The following is a 10,167-nucleotide window of genomic DNA, read 5'->3' as shown; positions in this document are numbered from 1 at the left end:
GGCCAAGGCAGGTGGATCATGAGGTCAAGAGACCGAGACCATCCTGACCAACATAGTGAAACTCCGTCTCTACTAAAAATACAAAAATTAGCTGCATGTGGTGGTGCATGCCTGTAGTCCCAGCTACTCGGGAGACTGAGGCAGGAGAGTCGCTTGAACCCAGGAGGCAGAGGTTGTAGTGAGCCAAGATCGTGACAATGCATTGTAGCTTGGTGACAGAGCAAGACTCTGTCTCAAAAAAAAAAGAGAGAAGGAAGGAAGGAGGAAGGAAGGAAGGAAGGAAGGAAGAAGGAAGGAAGGAAGGAAGGAAGGAAGGAAGGAAGGAAGGAAGGAAGGAAGGAAGGAAGGAAGGAGGAAGGAAGGAAGGAAAGAAGGAAGAAGGAAGGAAGGAAGGAAGGAAGGAAGGAAGGAAGGAAGGAAGGAAGGAAGGAAAGAAAGAAAGAGGAAGGAAGGAAGGAAGGAAGGAAGGAAGGCAGGCAGGCAGGAAGGAAGGATCAAAAGACAAAGTATTAATATTCTTAATAAACAAGGAACCCTTACAGATAAATAAGAGTAGTAACTCAGTGGGAAAATAAGTAAAAGTCACGAAGAGGCAAGCCACATAATCTAGAATCAATTCAACAATGATTCATTGAGCCACTACTGCATAACAGGCATGGTTCTAGACATTGGAGGTACATGATGAACAAGACAAGGTCCCTGCTCTCATGGAATGACCGAGTGAGGCGAAACAGGCAAGGAAATACACATATATCTCTCCTATGGCAGGCGTATGGAGCAAAGTAAAATAGGGTGATCTGATAGAGCTGACACAGCTGCTCTAGGAGGAGTGGTCAGGAAAGGTCTCGCAAGGAGGTGCTGATATCTGAATGCCAAGAATGAGCAGCCATGCAATGGCCAGAGAGGAAAGCCTTCCAGAGGAGGGACCAGCAAAGATAGTGCAAGGTCTCCAAGAAGGAATGAGATGGGAATATTCAAGAAGACAAGAGAAGGCCAGCGTGGCTGGAGAGAAGCGGGCGAGGAGGAAAGTGTAGAGTACGGGACCAGCCAGAGCGTGCAGGACTGTAAGCGGGGGAGAGAGTTGAGATTTGAGTGAGGTGGGAAGACCTGGGAGATTTTAAGCAGAAGAAGGACATGATCATCTGGTTACATTTTCAAACTATCTCTTTGGCCACTGTGTGGAGAGTTGACAAAAATGAGAGTAGAAGCAGGGAATCCAGTTCGGAGGCTCCTGCATTGACCCAAGGGAGAATTGACAAACACTTGGCATAAAGTGGAAGGGGTAGAGGTGGAGGTGCAAAGCATTCAGGATGTTTTGGGGGTAGAAATCGATGGAATTTGCTGACCATGGACTGCAACTGGGGATGAGAGGGAAATAAGTCTCAAGGAAACTGTGTATACATATTTTTTGCCTTGAAAAATTGGTGGGTGGATGGTGGTACTTCTTCTTAGGTGGGAAAATGGCAGAAGATGGGCAGGAGCTGGTTTGGAGAGAAGTTTTAAAATATTAGTAAGAGCTCACATTTACCAAGTTTTCCCTCTGTGCCTGGCTTGCTTTACATCAGGGAGTTCTCAGTGTCCACACTGTTGATATTTGAGATGAGATAATTTTTTGTTGTGGAGTTGTCCTGTACATTGCGGGATGTTAAGCAATATCTCCAGTCCCCTACCCACTAGACACCATTAGTGTGCATGCAAGTATACATGCATGAGTGTATACACACACACACACACACACACAGAGAGTTGGACAACCAAAAATGTCTCCAGACACTGCCAAATGGCCCCTGGGGGACATCATTCCTGGTGAGGACACTGCTCTACATGGATTCTCTTCTGTAATCCTCACAACCACTCTATAAGGTCCATCCTGATAGCATCCAGACTTCACAGATGAGGAAACTGAGGCCCAGAATACTTAACTTATCCAAAGTCATGAGTCTTTATTTTTGGCCAGGTTGGGCTTGAGTGCCCACTGACCATTGCTATGGTATAAATGCGTCTCTCCGAAATTCGTGTTGGAACCTAAGACCCAATTAAGAGACGGGACCTTCAGGATGGGATTAGTGTCTTTACAAAAGGGCTTGAGGGAATTGATTTGCCCCTTCCAACTCTTCTGCCTTGTGAGGACACAGCAAGAAAGCACCATCTTGGAAGCAGAGAGCAGTCCTCACCAGACACTGAAACTTCTGGCACCCGGATCTTGGACTGCTCGGCCTCCAGAACAGTGAGAGATAAGGTTCTGTCCTTTACACATTACCCAGTCTCGGGTATTTTTGCTAAAGCAGCACAAATGCACTAAAACAACCTTTCGTGGAGAGAGCTCCAACACGCAGGTGTGTGCTTGCCACCGAGGGCGGGGGAGTGTCAGGGTGAAGAGGGAATCTGCGATTGGGAGGGGGGGTCCCTGGTGACTGGATGGGACTTTCACTGTGGAACTGAATGAGATCACCTAAGGAGAAGATACCATCCCCTCTCTTCGTTTGAAAAACTTCATTTCTCCTGTTATCTCTGCTTTCTCCTGCATTACCAGTTTCTCTCTTTTCCAAATCATTCTCATAAGCAAACACAGTGTCATTGCTCCTTGGTGTCACCTCCCCCTCCAGAGCCTCCCCCATTTCCCCACTCTCTTTCATAGCAAAATTCCTTAAAGAGTTGGTACAATCTGTCTCTTCAAAACGTCACCTCTCATTCTCTCCTCCACCCACTCTAACAAAGCATTCATCCCAGCACTCAACTAAGACTGTAACCTCCAGGCCACCAAATCCAATGGTCACTCCTCTGTCCCCATCTTACTGGCCCTCTTGGCAGCTTTGGACACAGTTGCCCTCCCTTCTTCTTTTTTTTTTTTTTTTTTTTTTGAGATGGAGTCTCGCTTGTCGCTCAGGCTGGAGTGCAGTGGCTGGAGCTCAGCTCACTGCAAGCTCCGCCTCCCAGGTTTACTCCATTCTCCTGCCTCAGCCTCCCGAGTAGCTGTGACTACAGGTGCCCGGCACCTGGCCTGGCTAGTTTTTTGTATTTTTTAGTAGAGACGGGGTTTCACCGTGTTAGCCAGGATGGTCTTGATCTCCTGACCTCGTGATCTGCCCGTCTCGGCCTCCCAAAGTGCTGGTATTACAGGCTTGAGCCATGGCGCCCGGCCCCTCCCTTCTTCTTGAAGCATCTTCGTTCCTTGGCTTCCATGGCACCACACTGTCTCGGCTCCTCCTCTAAGTGTTGAAGAGGCCCAGGGTCTGGCCCTAGCCCCCTTCACTTCTCTATTTACATGAAAGAAAAAATACAGATGGCCAGTACACGTTAAAAATTGTGCTCAGCCCCAGTTATAACCAAAGAAATGCCCACTAAGACAAATGAGATCTATTTTTAATCTAACACAATAGCAAAGATTCAAAAGATTAATTATACTCAGTATTGGCATAGAAGTAGAGAAACAAACACTCTCATTTGCCATTGGTGAGAAGATAAGTAGTATCATCTTTTTTGAGAAGGCTTTTTCTCAATATTGATCAAGAGGCATATAAAATAGAATGATCAATCCTATACTTTGCTCTAAACTTTTCTACTGACATAATTTCAGACTTACAGAAAAACTGCAACAATAATACAAAGAATTCCCAGATACCCTACCCTTCATCCACCTATATTCCCCAAATATTATCTTACTACACTAGTATTCTCCCTCTCCCTCTGTCCCTCTTTCTCTCTCTCTCTCCCCAAACACACACATATGTATGTATATATGTGTGTGTGTATACACATATGGATATATGTACATATATACACATATATACATGGGTATATATGTGTGTATATATGTGTATATATAATAGTTTTATATTTGTATATGACATATGTATATATTTTTCTGAACCACTTAGTGGTAAACTGCAGGCATGGTATTCTTTACCGTAAGTACTTGAGTGTGTATTTCTTAAAAGTATGGAATTATCTTAGGTAACCAAAGTACAAGAATCAAAGTCAGGAATTAACATTTATGCAATACTACTATCTAATCCACAGATCTCATCGGGATCTCACCAGTTGTCAACACGGTGCCCATTTTAGTAAAAGTAAATCCAATATCATATGTTGCTTCCAATCGTGTCTCTGTAGTTTCTTTTAGTGTGGAGAGTTCCTCGGTTGTTTGTTTTGTGACTTTGTCATTTTTGGAATCCAGGCGAGATATTTTATAGAATGTCCCAGGGTTTGAGTTTGGTAGATTCATTCTGGCATAAACACTTTTGTCTTTCTCTTCCCTCTGTCTGGAATATTGGTTTCTTGGCTTTTCAAGTTGCTTTCGTCTCCTCCTCCTTTGAGTCTCCCTTCAAATATCACCCCTTCCAAAGAACCTTCTTACTAAATAGAATTATAATCAATTCTCAGGAAAAAAAAAAATTGGCCAAATGATCAAGAAATGTGATGTTTTACACCAGGGGTCAGCAACTACTGTGCATGAACTAAGAATGGTTTTTACATTTTTTTAATGGTTGGAGAAAAAAAAAACTGAAAGAAGAAAGTTTTGTGAATTTTTTATGAAAATTAAATGAAATTCAGTTTCAGTGTCCACAGATAAAGTTTTATTGGGACATAGCCGGGCCCGTTTGCTACATTTATCCAGGCTGTTTTCCTGCTACAATGGCGGGGCTCAGTAGTAGCCGCCGAGAGTCATTGTTCTCATCTCTTTGTGTGGCTGCTCAGCACACTACGAACCACATGCCACAGCTCCAAGTCGACAGCATGCACATTGCTGTGGGGCAGCATTTTATTTTTTTATTACTGGTGCATACATGTCATGTCAAAACAAGAAGAGTGGCTTCCAGTGTTGTACTTTTTAAAAATACATGATAATCATGTGGCAAAATACACGCAACATAAAATTTACCATCTTCCCTATTTTTAACTAGATAGCTCAGCAGCATTCAGTACATTCACGTTATTGTGCAACCATCACCACCGTCTGTCTCCAGAACTCTTTTCATTTTGAAAAATTGAAACCCTGTACCCATTAAACAACAACTCCCCATTCTCCCCTCTCCTCCAGCCCCTGGCAACTACCATTCCATTGTCAAAAAAAATAACATTTCAATGAATTGAGCTTACTCACTGGCTTTTATTATTGATTCATTAATTGGGCAGCATCCCATCGACAAAATAGAAAAAAGCACCCCAATGAGCAGAGGGCGTTGGCTTTGGGGGCACAAAATGGCAGAAGGGGAACAGAAACAAGGAACAAAAAGTAGACTGGGTATTTCAAAGTTACTTTCCTTGTAAGATGAAAGCAGAGGGGACTTCCTTATCACATTAGCTCAGGTTGACTGGGACCTTCTCTGTTGGTTGCTATAAATCTGTTTTTTTGTTTGTTTGTATGTTTGTTTTGGAAAGCTGACTGTTTTAAAGGTCAGTTTGATTACGTGGCACCTAGCATGAGTGTCTCGGTCCTGGGGTCTAGTGCAGGAGCTTAGTCCAAAAAAATGGCCTCCAGTAAATTTTATTTCACCCTACTTTCTGTCTCTATGATTTTGACTAGTCTAGGTACCTCATAGAAGTAGAATTCTATGATACCTCTCCTTTGGTGACTGGCTTATTTCATTGAGCATGATGTCCTCAAGGTTCATCTACATCGCAGCCATGTGTCAGAATTTCCTTCCTTTTCTTTTCTTTCTTTCTTTTTTTTTATTTTTTATTTTTTTTTTTGAGATAGAGTCTTGCTCTGTCCCCAAGGCTGGAATGCAATGGCACAATCTTGACTCATTGCAACCTCCGCCTGCCTGGTTCATATGATTCTTGTACCTCAGCCTCCCAAGTAGCTGGGATTACAGGCGTGTGACACTACACCCAGATAATTTGCTTTTTTTTTTTTTTAGTAGAGATGGGGTTTCACCATGTTGGCCAGGCTGGTCTCAAACTCCTGGCCTCATGTGATCTGCCCTCCTCAGCCTCCCAAAGTGTTGGGACTACAGCCATGAGCCACTGCTCTCATCCATTCCTTCCTTTTTAAGGCTGAATAATATTCTATGTATGTATATACCACATTTTGTTTATCTATTTATCCATCAATGGTGGAGCATCACATTTTTAAAGCCCAGTGAAGTGTGCATTATTTGTTATCCAATTAGATAGTAAAACATGGTGCTTATTAGGCAATGACACTGTATCTGTGCTAAAAGGTTATAATACATGTCTCGCTCCACAATATCTAAAATATTTACTCTCTGGCTGTTTATAGAAAAAGTTGGCCAACCCAATTTTTGTCTTACCCTGGCTTCACAGCAGTCATGAAACTGAACCTCAAGTTCCACTTAGTTGCATGCCAATGTTGGCATGGCCCCATTTCAAATACCAACTCAAATGCTCAACCTTTTATCGGCAACTTCGTGTGGGCTTCCCTGCAAATGCACTTGACTATTTCCTCCCAACTTTGCCCGTTCAAACCTGACTCAGAACCACCCCTAACCCCCATCTCCACCCACAAGCCAGGTCTGTTGCTATGGTTTGAGTATTTGTCTCTTCAAAACTCATGTTGAAATTTAATCCCCAATGTGGCTGTACTGGGAGGTGGGGCCTTTACGAGGTGATTGGGTCATGAGGGTTCTGCCCTTAAGAATGGGTTAATCCAGTCATGGATTAGTGAATTAATGGGTTAATAGATTAACCCATTAATTGATCCATTAAGCGATCATGGGAGAGGAACTGGCAGCTTTATAAGAAAAGGAAGAGAGGGCTGTCCTAGCGTGTGAGCACTCAGCTTCTTCACCAGCTGATGTCCTGCACCACTTTGGGGGCTCTGCAGAGAGTCACCAGCAGCAAGAAGGACCTCACCAGATGCAGCTCCTTGACAATGGACATCTCAGCCTCCATAACTGTAAGAAATAAATTCCTTTCTTTGTAAATTATCCAGTTTCAGATATTCTGTTATAAGCAACAGAAAATAGACTAAGACACCTGTCCTTTCTTGCCCAAACAGTCATTCTGTAAATACTTCCTGATGCCTCTTCTGTACCCAGCCCTTGGGAAGTTGACACGAGAGGCAAGGTGATATTTATGCACCCAGACCTGTCCCCCTGCCTTCCCCACCCACATGCTCAGCACCTTCCTGAAATTAATCATAGAATCTTCAAATTACATGATCTGAGGTGCTCAGGCTCTGCAGCAGGTGTGAATTATACAAGCTCTGAACTTTTAAGTTCTCTTGAGTTTTTTTTTATTATTTTTATTTTTTTCTTTTAATTTTTTAATTTTTAATTTTTATTTTTTTGAGATAGAGTCTCATGGCTCTGTTGCCCAGGCTGAAGTGCAGTGACATGATCTTGGCTCACTGCAACCTCCGCCTCCCGGGTTCAAACGATTCTCATGCCTCAACCTCCTGAGTAGCTGGGACTACAGTCATGTGCCACCATGCTCAGCTAATTTTTGTATTTTCAGTAGAGATGGGTTTTCACCATGTTGGCCTGGCTGGTCAGGAACTCCTGGCCTCAAGTGATCTGCCCGCCTCGGCCTCCCAAAGTGCTGGGATTACAGGCATAAGCCACCACATCTGGCTCTCCTAAGCTTTTTAGTACAAGTTTAGAATGGAAGAAATGCAGGAACTTAGGCCCTGAAAATGTTAGAATTAGGGAATCTTAGGGTGCTAAATTGTTAAAATATAAAAACCATTAAAATGGTGGAGTTGTTTAACCAGAATGTGTTAAACTTGCAGATTCTTAGAACCATGGAATATCAGAGTGTCCTGGGTGGAGGGATCTTCTAGAAGCCAGGAACACACATCCTATCTGAGGCACAAATCCCTCCCAACCCCCAGCAGCCTTCCTCTCCCTGCCTGATTCCCATCCAAGGGTCTCATTGCTCAGGCACGCTCTGAGCTTCCTAGCTGCTGAGACCTTGCCCTCTGGCCGCTGGCTGCTGCCCAAGGTGTTTCATGGTCCAGCCCTATTTTCCTTCCACCCTCTCCATCCAATTCTTGAAGATACCAGAAGCCAGTCCTATCTTCCTACCTTGCTCCCGTGGTCTCCTCTGCCCAGCTTGCCCTTCCCTTCTCTCCTCACCTCCCCACGTCTCCCTGTTAAGAGGCTAGCTCTTTGTCAAGGGTCTCCCCAAACGTCACCTGCACAAGGATGTGCTCCTGTGTTCCTGAGTGGCGGCTCACAGCCCTCCTTTATCCTCATGCCTACAGATCACCTCATGTCTACAAATTCCTTCAAGTCTCAGAGCCTCAGTCTCAGCACCTGTCAAATGAGGAGAAGAAAAGCATGCCCTCAAAGGGTTGTTGTGGGAATGAAATTCTGTAACACAGAAAATACTTAGCCCAGGACCTGACACAGGAGAGGAGCTCAGCCAACATGAGTTAAAGACCTCAGGAGGCATGCTGGCTCCAGAGGCCTGGCTGGTAGCACCAGATCGGGGCCCCCATGGGCAAATGCAGAACCAACTGAATGAGCTTTTGAGCCTGAGCCCAGGAAGTAGGGAAGTGCGCACCTGGCAGGGAGGTGCCCATCCAGGATGACTCCCTGAAAGAGGATAGATTGCTTCTGCCAGGAACTATTTAGATGATGGCAGAAGATGAGGGTGAGATGTGGAGTGGGATCACCACGTGATTTCACCCCAGCACTGGAGTAAGAGACACATGGTGTTGGGCGGAGTAAATCATCAAGCCAGTGTCAATCATCAAGCCCATTGAGGAGTAAGAGCTTTGTCCTGAAAGTCAAGGAAAGAAAACAAGGAAAAGAACCACGCATTTGTTGAGCACTTACTGTTTGCCTGGTGCTATGCTAAACACTTGATGGGTTCTGGTTTGGTTCACACCAAAGTTAGCATCAGGACTGAAAGTGTAACAGAAGAGCCAGGTAGACCAGGTTCGAATCCCAGCTTTACCTTGTGCTGGCTGTGTGACCTTGGGCAGGTCGCTTCCCCTCTCTGAGCCTCAGTGTCCTCATCTGTAACATAGGGTAGCAAAGGAAAAGGCTTTTCCTTCTACCCTCCTAGGTTCTTTATTGGAGCTCCTGTAACAGAAAAGAAACAGATTAACAAGGAAAAAGCATACAAATGTATTTAATATAAATTTTACATGACACAGGAGCCTTCATAAGGAAATGAAGACCCACAGAAGCAGTTGTAGCTAAGCATTTTGTTGCTGAGTTGGATGAAGGGCAGGGAGTCATGGGAAAATGTGAAGGACAGAAGGATCTGAGCTAAGGGCAGTAAACTGGGAACACCCAGCAGGGCGGCTTGTTTGGATTCCCTGTCCCTCTGTCTTCGGAGATGAAGATGCTCCTTTCCTCCAGGTACAGGGAGGGCACCTCTCACGTGAAAGTCTTGTGATCTGCTTCAGGGAAAGTTCCGAGAATCCTTCCTGTGCCTGCCAGTTCTCAAATTCTTTCAGTTTCAAATATTCAATATCCAAGGTACCATATTTTGGGGTAGTACATTCTGAATCCTCTCAACAGGGATAATAATATTAGGCTAAACCAAGTAAATTTGTCAACATTTGACTCTTTTGACCTATAATAATGGCAATTTCACACAGATCTGCCCTGGCAAGTTTTGGGGAGAATTACATTAATTAATCCATCTAATCACCTTAGCTCGGTGTCTGGCACATAATAAGTGCTCCATAGGCAGTAACTCTTCTTATTTATTTGTAGTCCTCGTCCTCACGTAATAGATTTTAAAAACTGATGCTCAGAGAAGTTAGGTAACTTGTGCAAGGCCAGCCAGCTGGCAGGCGGCAGAGCAAGGATTCAAACCCAGATGCGACTGGGTGCGGTGGCTCATGCCTGTAATCCCAACACTTTGGGAGGCCAAGGTGGGTGGATCACTTGAGGTCAGGAGTTCTTGACCAGACTGGTCAACATAGTGAAATCCTGTCTCTACTAAAAAAAAAATACAAAAATTAGCTAGGCATGAAGCCGCACATCTGTAATCTCAGCTGAGGCAGAAGAATCGCTTGAACCTGGGAGGTGGAGGTTGCAGTGAGCCGAGATCACACCACTGCACTCCAGCCTGGGAAACAGAGTGAGACTACATCTCAAAAAAAGAGAAAAAAAAAAATGCAAGCCCAGTGCCTCAATCTCCTTTCTGGAGGGGAGCTTCATCTCTGCAGGGCAAGCAGGGAACAGTCTGTGCAGCTCAGGACTGCCTTCCCCCACTGCCTGCCAGATCCTGAGGACTGGG

At 44.5% G+C, this 10,167-nt stretch overlaps 1 long non-coding RNA gene across 1 annotated transcript; it reads right to left on the bottom strand.

The window, feature by feature from the left end:
* Window positions 1–6,426: 6,426 nt before the first annotated feature.
* Window positions 6,427–9,075, bottom strand: LOC115900664. The gene is made up of 3 exons (XR_004060317.1): window positions 8,869–9,075; window positions 8,102–8,222; window positions 6,427–6,860 (listed from the first exon to the last, which is right to left on the bottom strand). It is a non-coding gene; the product is annotated as an uncharacterized LOC115900664 (long non-coding RNA).
* Between the last annotated feature and the right edge of the window lie 1,092 nt (window positions 9,076–10,167).

This window comes from Rhinopithecus roxellana, chromosome 12 (genome assembly GCF_007565055.1).
Source record: "Rhinopithecus roxellana isolate Shanxi Qingling chromosome 12, ASM756505v1, whole genome shotgun sequence".
NCBI classification, from domain to species: domain Eukaryota; kingdom Metazoa; phylum Chordata; class Mammalia; order Primates; family Cercopithecidae; genus Rhinopithecus; species Rhinopithecus roxellana.
This window is presented reverse-complemented; position numbering and strand designations above follow the sequence as displayed.